The sequence below is a fragment of the Bos indicus genome, chromosome 2 (assembly GCF_029378745.1).
Source record: "Bos indicus isolate NIAB-ARS_2022 breed Sahiwal x Tharparkar chromosome 2, NIAB-ARS_B.indTharparkar_mat_pri_1.0, whole genome shotgun sequence".
Classification (NCBI taxonomy): domain Eukaryota; kingdom Metazoa; phylum Chordata; class Mammalia; order Artiodactyla; family Bovidae; genus Bos; species Bos indicus.
Window position 1 is genome coordinate 119957127 of NC_091761.1, and position 12808 is coordinate 119969934.

Sequence of the window (12808 nt, forward strand, 5' to 3'; positions counted from 1 at the left end):
CTTCTGTGTCTTGTCTGGATGCCAGGTAAAGCACACCCCATTCCACCTAAAATAATCTAGAATACCACACTGTGGAAATATGTGTATCCCACATTTTGGGGAATTCTGGTTGAAGTGAAAATAAGAAACACCGCAGGAACAAATACACCTAAATCTTAGTCAAATTTCAATGTCCTTCCTCCCTTTCTTCAATATGTGAAATGTTCAGAATAGTGCATAATACATAACAGTATAGCTTAAAGCATAATAATAGAATTGAACACTGAAATAACCACAACCAAACCAAGAAATAGATAAAATAGCCAAACTTGCCAACCACACGCCATACCCTTTCCCCCAAACAACCTATCCCTTCCTTTACCACCAAAGGGAACCACTGATTTTTTTGAAAATCATTTTCTCATCAATGTTGTATCTGCAGTTATGGTTTAGTTTTGATTTGTCGACTTAAAGGAAAAAAATAACATAGGAGTTATGAGTTTTAGTTTGATTCAAGGACATTATTGAGGACTATAGCCTGGGAAACACCTCTAAGATTATCCTGAGGAACTGCTCTGAGGGGCTGGGGAAGAAGTCAATATATATGTGAGAAATTTTTGCCTATGAAAAAATGGCAAGCATACATCTTGGTAAAAGTTTACTGCTCATCAAGAAGAACAGATACCTCAAGCTAATCATTTTAGTTGCTTTTCTATGTATGGCTCATTGGAATTATTCCTGAGGTGTGCATCTTAACAGTCTTAAAGAGCCAGCAGTGAGTGGGGGCTTGGAGTGACATGTTAGTTCTCTTGAACCTGGGTAGCCTGGATGAAAACCAGGAATCCTAGCTGCTAACCCACCAGGGGCTACAGGCTAGAAACAAATTCCCCTGGCTCATACCTTCCTTGCGTAGGTTTGATCCCTGGGTTTGGAAGATTGCCTGGAGGAGGAAATGGCAACCTACTCCAGTATTCTTGCCTGGAAAATCTGATGGACTGAGGAGCCTGGCGGTCTACAGTCCGTGGAGCCTTATAGAGTCGGACACAACTAAGCCAATGAGAACATACCCTCCTTGAAAATTGCATTTCTCAAGGATGTAAAACCTATAAAAACAGGTATAAAATTTATTATTAGAGACACAGCAAAAGTAGGGAGAGCACTCAGAGAAATTGCTTAGTTAAGACAGAGGCAAGGCAGAGATGCACACCTGGAGAGAAAGGTGCAGACATGCCCCTAGGGAGGAGGAACGCAGTAAAGAGGTGGTTAAGTCATTTATAGAGGGCAGTTCTTCTGGGTCTTTGTTTACCTTTGGCAAACTATCTGGTTTCTTTTCCCACACCTGACCTGCTCTAGGACCCTCCCCAATATGTGTGTGAAAAATTTTTCCAAAATGGACTCCAGCCCACAGGCCTATGGGGGGCTTTGGCATCACTTATTCTGGGGTGGTGCCCCTCTTTTTGACCCCCAAGAAGCCTTTTATGCACATGTGTAATGTCTGCCTTGCCCCCAGGATGGAAAATATATGGATCTTTAACTCAAACAAGGGTTTAGCCCCTCTCCATTCCTGCCATGACTGTTACCTTACAGTGTCCGCAGGAGACAAAGCCTGATTATTTACTCTGTTTCTGTTGCTATTTCTGTGTCAAAGTGCACACAGGAGGCTGATAGTAAATGCCTAACCTGGAGCCCACCTAATCTCTTGACTCTAGAAGTGTAAAAAGGAGATTCCTATCTGGTCTGAAGCCCATGATTTTGCTGCCCAAAGAAATGTAATCAAGAGGACAGTTGTAAATGGAGCCTGGGGTCCATCTATCTCCTGCCTTACTAACTGTCTGAAAGAAAAAAAAAAAAAACAGTGAGGGGCTTCCCTGATGGCTTAGATGGTAAAGAATCTGCCCACGATGCAGGAGACCCGGGTTTGATCCCTGGGTCAGGAAGATCCCCTGCAGAATGGAATGGCTTAGGAATTAACTGAATAGGGACTCGTTTATCCAAAATATCAAACCCCTCACCCTGTTTTTTCCATCATGAACTCCCCTGAGGACACACCGTTGTTGGATGACTGCAGTAGATTTCGGTTTAAACCTCTGTGTAACTGGATAGTGAGTTCTCTCTGTTCCTTTGCTGCTGTTGTTGTTACAGTCGCTCCCATTTGTGGTCATAAGTTCAACCAAAGTTTGGGAGGCAGCATCTCATGGCAAATTTGTCCAGTGGCGCTAGGAAGTCATTCCTAGGTCAAATGAGGATTCCACTGATAGGTCATTCATGTGCCTTGTCTGGATTAGGTCATGTTAACAGCCTAAAACTTCTCTGTCTTCCTAGTCTATGATGATCCAGGAAATGTTTCTCCACTGTTACTCCTTCCCATATCTAAAGTTGTTGCTGTTTAGTTGCTAAGTCATGTCAGACTTTTTTGCTATCCCATGGACTGTAGCCCCCAGGCTCTGCTGTCTATGGGTTTCCCAGACAAAAATACTGGAGTGGGTTGCCATTTCCTTCTCCAGAGGATCTTCACAAGCCAGGGATGGAACTCCTGTCTCCTGCATTGGCAGGCAGCTTCTTTACCACTGAGCCGCCAGAGCTGTACCACTACGATGAATTTTATGGAGAGCTACATATGTGATCGATTGCCTCAGGACACTTAATCATCATTAATTTGGTCAGAAAACTGGTTACCTATCAGGTAACATAAGAAACAACAATCTTATAAAACAGACAGGATATAAATAATACAGCTAGCTAGTACGTTAAGAAGGAACAGAAGCAAGAGAAAGAAGAAGCAAGGATTTATTACTTGTGGCAAGTAGGGAGAACACAAAGATATTCCCCAAAGCAGCTTCTTCCCAAAAAGCAAAATTGGGGAACTTTTATGCTAAGGGTACATGCTTATTCATGGAAGGGGCTTGGACAGAGTTCAAGACGTAGTTGATTGAATCATGAAGGTCCACGAAGGCCATCATACATGCCTTAGATTCCAGTTGATCTGATGGTTGAGCGCCTTAGGAGGAGGATTTAAATTCTTCGGAAACTGCTCAAGATGGTGCTTCAGGCTAATTTTTACCATTGAAATAGGATTGTGAGTCTTTATCAGTTCAGTTCAGTTACTCAGTCGTGTTCTTCTCTTTGCGACCCCATGGACTGCAGCACGCCAGGCTTCTTTATACAAGCCATGGAGTCTTTATACCTGATTTCTTACATTTACAATTGTTACTTCTCTTGTCTGATAAGTTTGCCCTTCTCCTGAGATCATTACTACCAAGACCTGTGCAAGGGAAAGCACTGTGTCCAGGCTTACATGACAAAATGGCTTTGGGCCAAGACAGATCTCTCATGTCAGAGAAGAGATATAAGTCTCTCTGGTTCTCTTTCTCCAGGGACCCCTACCCAATCTGGGTACACCATCCACAAGTAGAGACATATCAGTAACATATGTACGACAAGTAAGCAGAAGCAGAGATCTCACAATTTCAAAACTTACACATGTATCAGGTATTACCATATAAAACCAATTTATAAATGGACTTTCCAGGTGGCACAGTGATAAAGAATCCGCCTGTCAATGCAGGAGATGCAGGAGACTCAGATTCTGTCCCTGGGTCAGAAAGATCCCCTGGAGATGGGAATGGCAACCCACTCCAGTATTCTTGCCTGGGAAATATCCCATGGACAGAGGAGTCTAGTGGGCTACAGTCCATGAGGTTGCAAAAGAGTCAGACACGACTGAGCAATTCAGGACAAAAACACACACAACAAATCAACAGAACCCAAAATCTCATATGCATGCTTGGTGGCTCAGTAGTGACCAGCTCTTTTGCAACCCCATGGACTGTAGCCCACCAGGCTCCTCTGTCCATAGGATTTCCCAGGCAAATATACTGGAAAGAGTAGCCATTCCTTTCTTCAGGGGATCTTCCTGACTCAGGGATCAAACCCAAGTCTCTGGCATTGCAGGCAGGTTCTTCAACATCTGAGCCACCAGGTATAGTATATTGTAATATAAAAATATATAATAAAATATATAAATATATATTATAAAACTAGTTTATAAACACCAGTTCAAATAAGTTTATCTGCTCAAATGGCTAAGGCTTTTACTAGTTTCAGAAAACACTTTTAAGATTTGTATTCACCTTGACAAATCCTCCCAGACATTTCTTTTCCATGGGGATGGTCTTGATCCCTGTCTCCTGTACAATGTCACAAACCTCCATCCATAGTTCATCAGGCACTCTATCAGATCTAGTCCCTTAAATCTATTTCTCACTTCCACTGTAGAATCATAAGGGATTTGATTTAGGTCATACCTGAATGGTCTAATGGTTTTCCCTACTTTCTTCAATTTAAGTCTGAATTTGGCAATAAGGAGTTTATGGTCTGAGCCACAGTCAGCTCCTGGTCTTGTTTTTGCTGACTGTTTAGAGCTTCTCCATCTTTGACTGCAAAGAATATAATCAATCTGATTTCGGTGTTGACCATCTGCTGATGTCCATGTGTAGAGTCTTCTCTTGTGTTGTTGGAAGAGGGTGTTTGCTATGACCAGTGCATTTTCTTGACAAAACTCTATTAGCCTTTGCCCTGCTTCATTCCGTATTCCAAGGCCAAATTTGCCTGTTACTCCAGGTGTTTCTTGACTTCCTACTTTTGCATTCCAGTCCCCTATAATGAAAAGGACATCTTTTTTGGATGTTAGTTCTGAAAGGTCTTGTAGGTCTTCATAGAACCGTTCAACTTCAGCTTCTTCAGCGTTACTGGTTGGGGCATAGACTTGGATTACTGATATTGAATGGTTTGCCTTGGAAATGAACAGAGATCATTCTGCCGTTTTTGAGATTGCATCCAAGAACTGCATTTTGGACTCTTGTGTTGACCATGATGGCTACTCCATTTCTTCTGAGGGATTCCTGCCTACAGTAGTAGATATAATGGTCATCTGAGTTAAATTCACCCATTCCAGTCCATTTCAATTTGCTGATTCCTAGAATGTCGATGTTCACTCTTGCCATCTCCTGTTTGACCACTTCCAGTTTGCCTTGATTCATGGACCTGACATTCCAGGTTCCTATGCAATATTGCTCTTTACAGCATTGGACCTTGCTTCTATCACCAGGCACATCCACAGCTGGGTATTGTTTTTGCTTTGGCTCCATCCCTTCATTCTTCTGGAGTTATTTCTCCACTGATCTCCAGTAGCATATTGGGTACCTACCAACCTGTGGAGGCCTTACAAATAGCTGTGAAAAGAAGAGAAGCAAAAAGCAAAGGAGAAAAGGAAAGATATAAACATCTGAATGCAGAGTTCCAAAGAATAGCAAGAAGAGATAAGAAAACCTTCCTCAGTGATCAATGCAAAGAAATAGAGGAAAACAACAGAATGGGAAAGACTAGAGATCTCTTCAAGAAAATTAGAGATACCAAGGGAACATTTCATGCATAGATGGGCTCGATAAAGGACAGAAATGGTATGGACCTAACAGAAGCAGAAGACATTAAGAAGAGGTGGCAAGAATACACAGAGGAACTGTACAAAAAAGATATTCATGATCAAGATAATCACGATGGTGTGATCACTGACCTAGAGTCAGACATCCTGGAATGCAAAGTCAAGTGGGCCTTAGGAAGCATCACTACGAACAAAGGTAGTGGAGGTGATGGAATTCCAGTGGAGCTATTTCAAATCCTGGAAGATGATGCTGTGAAAGTGCTGCACTCAATATGCCAGCACATTTGGAAAAGTCAGCAGTGGCCACAGGACTGGAAAAGGTCAGTTTTCATTCCAATCCCAAAGAAAGGCAATGCCAAAGAATGCTCAAACTACTGAACAATTGGACTCATCTCACACACTAGTAAAGTAATGCTCAAAATTCTCCAAGCCAGGCTTCAACAATACATGAACCGTGAACTTCCAGATGTTCAAGCTGGTTTTAGAAAGGCAGAGTAACCAGAAATCAAATTGACAACATCCACTGGATCATGGAAAAAGGAAGAGAGTTCCAGAAAAACATCCATTTCTGCTTTATTGACTATGCCAAAGCCTTTGACTGTGTGGATCACAATGAACTGAACTGTGGAAAATTCTGAAAGAGATGGGAATACCAGACCACGACCTGCCTGTTGAGAAACCTGTATGCAGGTCAGGAAGCAACAGTTAGAACTGGACATGAAAAAAAAAAAAAAGAACTGGACATGGAACAACAGACTGTTTCCAAAGAGGAAAAGGAGTACGTCAAGGCTGTATATTGTCACCCTGCTTATTTAACTTCTATGCAGAGTACATCATGAGAAACGCTGGGCTGGAAGAAGCACAAGCTGGAATCAAGATTGCTGGGAGAAATATCAATAACCTCAGATATGCAGATGACACCACCCTTATGGCAGAAAGTGAAGAGGAACTAAAAAGCCTCTTGATGAAAGTGAAAGAAGAGAGTGAAAAAGTTGGTTTAAAGCTCAACATTCAGAAAACTAAGATCATGGCATCTGGTCCCATCACTTCATGGCAACTAGATGGGGAAACAGTGGAAACAGTGTCAGACTTTATATTTTTGGGCTCCAAAATCACTGCAAATGGTGACTGCAGCCATGAAATTAAAAGACCCTTACTCCTTGCAAGGAAAGTTATGACCAACCTAGATAGCATATTCAAAAGCAGAGACATTACTTTGCCAAAAAAGGTCCTTCTAGTCAAGGCTATGGTTTTTCCAGTGGTCATATATGGATGTGAAATTTGGACTGTGAAGAAAGCTGAGTGCCGAAGAACTGATGCTTTGAACTGTGGTGTTGGAGAAGACTCTTGAGAGTCCCTTGGACTGCAAGGAAATCCAACCAGTCCATTCTAAAGGAGATCAGTCCTGGGTGTTCTTTGGAAGAAATGATGCTAAAGCTGAAACTCCAATACTTTGGCCACCTCATGCAAAGAGTTGACTCATTGGAGAAGACTCTGATGCTGGGAGGGATTGAAGGCAGGAGGAGAAGGGGACGACAGATGATGAGATGGCTAGATGGCATCACTGACTCAATGGACATGAGTTTGGGTGAACTCCGGGAGTTGGTGATGGACAGGGAGGCCTGGCATGCTGTGATTCATGGAGTCTCAAAGAGTCAAACACGACTGAGCGACTGAAGTGAACTGAACTGACAAATCCTTAAAGAGGCTGTGAATTAGATTTTGGATGATGGAGTAGTTTGAATTTTAAAAGGCCTCTTTGCCTTTTTTCCCCCTTTGGTTTCAAGTTCTACCTGATAGAGTTAACTGGGCTCAGTTTTAGGCCATTATGGACTGTATTTCCGTTTCTGATTTCTAGAGGTTTGCAAGACGAGGACAGTTGCTTTTGATTCCCAAAGGAGCTGGCCTGCCACCTAAATGATGTCAAAAGATTGATTTGCCCAACTACATTATCTTTCATTTTCTACTTTATATTACTTAGAGTATTTCCAACTAAAATGGAAATAAAAGGATTTCTATATTCTAGAACTTTAGGATTCAAACTAGCATGCCTTCAAGAGTTCGCATAGGGTGTTCAACAAAGGCCATTATTTCTGATCTGGATTTCTGCTCAAACTCAGACCAATTCACCCTAGGAGGGAAAAAAGTCTCCATCATTGCTTTTATTAGTTCCTGGCTTTTGCCAAATACTGAATGGGCTCAGGTAACCCTATTGATTTCCTTTAGTATTTTGAACTAACATTTTTGAGAGGCAGATTTATATGGGCTGTCTTACATGCCAGGCAGGGGAAAATTTCCCAGTGAGATATAGGTCCATCCCCACAATATAATCCAGAAAAGGAGAAGTAGCCATCTTATATAAAGCTCACTCAAATACACCAATTTTATGTAAACTTGCATCTCTCAAATAAGTCCACTCCACTAACCCCAGTTTAGAAAAATGTAGAGGCTGCAAGAAAAAAGTTACACTTCAGATATATGACCAGCAATGACTTAGGGCAACAGTTAGACCAGTTAATCAAATTCAAGATTGACAAGAGGCCCTGGATCCCTTGGCTCACCACTCACTGGGGGACCCCAAAGCCTTTTATATAAGAATGGATAAGATGGTGGAGTAGGGGGATAAGAAAGGTTTCTGGGACTCCCTGCATGATGGAGATTTGTTAAGAGAGTCCTGATGGAGGCTAAGGGTAGGGGTATAAGAGTTGATGGAACTGAGATATGCCCTACTGTTTGCCTTCTTTTGTGATTGGCATCTTTCATTCTAGATTGTTGGTGAGAATCTGTTGCCTGCAACAAATGTCTCCTTATTCCCATTGCTGTGCAGTGTTCCATGTATCACAATGGGACAATTTTTTTTTTTTTCTGAAAGTTGAGCTGTTTCCAACATTTTGTGTGTGTTAGTCGCTCAGTCATGCCCAACTCTTTGCAACTCCATGGACTGTAGCCCACCAGGCTCCTCTGTCCATGGGGATTCTCCAGGCAAGAATACTGGAGTAGGTTGCCATGCCCTTCTCCAGGGGATCTTCCTGACGCAGGGATCAAACCCAGGTCTCCCACATTTGCCATTTGAGCCACCAGGGAAACCGTTTCCAGTTTTTTGCTGCTTATTAAATGGTGCTGCTGTAAATGGGTTGGCTACACGTGCCACAGAGTCTGCAGGACGTTTTACCCAGAGTAGAAGCTCTCCATCCTGGGACGAGTGGGTCCTGATGTCACAGAGAAGGCTTGTGTCTGCAGTGAGTGCAACTCCCATTCCCCCACCTTCTCTCCAAGGCTCACAGGGTGGGGTTTTTGCTCTTTGCCCACCTGGAGGTCTGTAAGAGCACCGTGTGGTTGATGCTACCTCACTTGAATGCCTTTCCACTGTCTCCCTGGGTGAAGAAGCTCTCCAGTGGCGGGTGGACAGGCGGCTCAAGCAGAGGGGAGAGTGGCTGGCAGAGAAAGGACAGTGGCAGAAGAGGGAGTGGGGGAGGAGCTGTCCAGGAGCACTAGCAGGAGGGAACCAGCTAGGAGGGCAGGGGCCAAGCAGAGGGCTGATTCTGAGGGCCAAAGTACCTGCCACCTTTCTCAGCCGTGACTCCCCAACTGCCTCTGCCCAAGCGCCCCCTCCTCCAGTACCACCCCTCCAGCAGCACCTTGCAGGCAGATCTCATCTGTGGATGAGGATGGTGGAGGGCCCAGCATCTCCCTACCTCTATACCCTCTTCTAGCCCCTGAAGTACCAATCTCGTGACCTCATCTTGGGAATTATTCATACATTCAGGTCCCACAGGAACCCACTCGACTTCTGCTCCTCTCCCATGGGGGCCGGACATTGTAAGCAGGGGAGGTCCCTGGGCTCCAGCGGGTAAGGTGTCCACACTCTTCCTATTGCCCAGCTGAGGGGACCTTGATCCTTCCCCAGGACAGTGTTCAGGAGCATGAATGAGTCACCGCACCCGGACACTCCTAGACAGGAGGCCCCACCCTGGGTGGGTCTGTGGGGGCCCCTCTGGGCCTCAAGGATGCTTTCCATGTGGTCACTGCTCAAGAGACTTTAACTGGAATCAAGTGTCTCCTTCAAAGAACAAGTAGCCGCCCAGCTTCTGATTTCGGTCCCTGAGGCCCTCTCTGAGCAGGGCCCCTCTCCACCGGCTCCCTGCGAGCCTCATCTCAGCCCCCTCCCCTGATCTGTGCCCAAGACCAGTATCATGAGCCCCCTCCACTAACAGCTGCTTCTGGGGCCTTCCTTTCAGCTTTGCCACCTCCCTCTGACCCCAAGTGCCACCACTGGTGCTGACTCTTCTGCAGGTAGAGCCCAGTGTGGGGGCAACTGCGATCCCTGGGGTCCCCGGGTGAACCCCAGTGTGCACTGCCCAGCTCTGCTGAGTCCGGACGTTTCCCCCCGGTGAGTCCTCGGGTGCCCCTGGGGCCATGCTGTCTCTGGGTCCTTCCATGGCCCCCAGGACTGGCCCTTCCCAAGGCCGGTCTCCAGTCTGCCCTTCGGAACATGCAGAGCCTGATCCTAAAGTTCATGAACCAGAGCTGCCAGCGCCTTCACGTTCACTGTGACCTTGGAGACTCTGGGCAGCTGGCCTCCACAAGAATCCCCGGGAGCCCATGACCGCACGGGGCGGCAGCACCCTTACTTGCTCTCACATGAGCCATCCTTCCTGAACCATCCATCGCTCCGGAGCCACGAGGCCACAAACTGCTGTGCGGCTGTGATCTCCTTCTGACCAACTTTCCTGATGGCCTTTCTCAGGGGGACTGGGAGGAGGGGTGGGTGGCCTGGCCTCCTCTCCTGGCCTCAGAACTGCAAGGACTGGCCTGGCTGGAGGCAAAGAAACTTCATCAGAAATCCTAGGATGGCTGGGCATGCATGGCCACTCTTGTCCTGGCTAGGCGGCAATGACGTCCTCCAGCCCAGTGCTCACTCAGCGTCCCCTGACCTCCCGGTCAACCCCTTGGGGGCTCTTCAGGAGGCTCGGAAATGCCCCAATCCCACGTGGCCCCCCAGAAAACAAGGACAAAACTAAACGTGTTTGCTTCCTGCATCCGAGCTCCAGTGGAGACATTCATACCATTTCTACGGGGCTGGTGGAGGAGGAAATAAAAGGTGGAGAGGAGGGTCCAGGGAGCCACGTGCCCTAGAAAGGGAGCCTCCATTTCTGCAAACTTCTGGAGTGTGGGGGCTGGGGGTGGGGTATCAATAATCAAAGCCTTCCTGTTTCCATCTGTTGCCTGCTCTCATCTGAGTGACAAGACTGTCACTACGTCTCAGGGGATATCCTGAGATTGGGTGGGCAGGACACAGGCAGAAGACATCCCCCCAGGGATCCCTTGGTGCCACTGTGGGCTCTGCACTGCCCCCTGCTGGCAGTGCCTGCCGTGGGCCGCATGCTGGGGGCTGAGACAGGGCCCAGAGAGCCCAGCGTGGTAAATGGGGACAACGGTAGAAGGTTCTGGGCTCCAGATGAGACCCCGCAGGACTCTGTTCTTCCCAAAGAACAGAGAGACTGGGACAACCGTCCCCCACAGAGCAGGCTCCATGGAGCTGGCCATCCCCTGGCCCCAGGCAGCCATAACCCCTGAGTACAGGACCAGAGGTGTTATCTCTTACTGCAGAGCAGAAGCCATGCTGCCTGCTGTCTGGTTATCACGGGCCCCAGGGGAGGGAGTGGAACAGCTTTTCATCTCAGGTGATTCAGGCCCAGAAGTGGGGAGCCAGATGCCCTGGTGGGAACTTGGACAAACACGCTTTGTTTACCGCAAGTGACACCTGGTTTGTATTAGGTCTTCAGTCCTGCTCAGGAACAGGAGAAAATTCACAAGAAACCAAGAGAGATCACAGTGCCTGATCATTTAATGTTGTCATAAGAACGTTGACGAAAACTTTATGCTCCACACCAGGCTAAATTGAAAACAGTGACAAAACTAAATGGTGGTGTGGATGCAGAGAAACGGTATCCCCCATAAGTTGCTGGTGGGGATGCAAAGTGCTGCGGCCGCTCTGCTGAACTACACATGCAGCAACCCTATGACCCTATGACCCAGCAGCTCCACTCCTGGACATACATCCCAGAGAAATGAAATGCAAACAAATATTCACACAGAAATGAGTCCGAGAAGACTCCTGGCTGCTTTACTTAAAACAGTCAAACCTGGAATCGGCCCAAAGGTCTTTGCACACATGAATGCTTAAACACGCCAGGGCGGGGGGTAGGGGCAGTGGTCCACTCACCCCGAGACTCTTCTCAGCAACACAAAGGAGTCCTGGCCCTAGTGAATCTCCAGGGGATTAGTCTGAGTGAAAAGAGGCCACTCCCAAAAGACTACCTGATTCCATTCATGTAGCTTAGAAGGCAGTGGCACCCTACTCCAGTACTCTTGCCTGGAAAATCCCATGGACGGAGGAGCCTGGTGGGCTGCAGTCCATGGGGTGGCTATGAGTCGGACACAACTGAGCGACTTCACTTTCACTCTTCACTTTCAAGCATTGGAGAAGGAAATGGCAACCCGCTCCAGAATTCTTGCCTGGAGAATCCCAGGGACAGGGGAGCCTTGTGGGCTGCCATCTATGGGGTCGCACAGAGTCGGACACGACTGAAGCGACTTAGCAGCAGCAGCTTACTTAGAAACACAGGAATGGGTTAGGGAAAGAGGGCAGGGTGGTTATAAAGGGGCCCTGGGGGTTGGAGCTGTTCAGACTCCTGACTATGGTGTGTTTACATGAACCCACACATGTGATAAATGGTACAGAACCCACACACATGCAAGTGAGTACAGGTAAAACAGCAGACTCTGAACAGAAATGTGAAAATCTGTGAGTTATTCCGTCGGAGAAGATTGGAGAAAGCATGCAAGGGATGTCTGTATTACTTCTTACAATCACGTGTGAATCTACAGTCATTTCACGTCAAAAATTTGAATTTAACAAAGGGACTGGGAATGAATCTTGGAGTAACAAAAATTTAAATTATGGCCTGATGAAAAGAACCAATCAGCTAATTAAGCACCTGCCCAGGAGTTAGTCCCTTCTGACCTTTAGCCAAGAATTTTCCAAGCACAAGACTATGTGGGGGACAGAGGCAGCTGACGGGGGTGGGGGGGGGGGGCGGGGAGGGGGGAGCAGGAAGGAGCCCCCAGCAGGCAGGTCTTCTGGGAGCTGGAGGGTAACCTGGGTCAGTGTGGTGAGTGGGTGGAACAGCAGGTCAAGGAAGAGGAACCCGGAAGCTCTGCCTGAGGGGAGGGCACCTGGGCAGGGGGCTGGGCAGGAAGATGCTGGTGGCCAGTGCAGTGTGGCTCGGGGGTGAGGGGGCCCGAGTTGGGAGGGGGCTACCCAGGTCCACTGGTGTGGGTGAGGCAGGAGGGAAGGGGTTTCTTTCCTTTGGAAAAAAAAGTCTT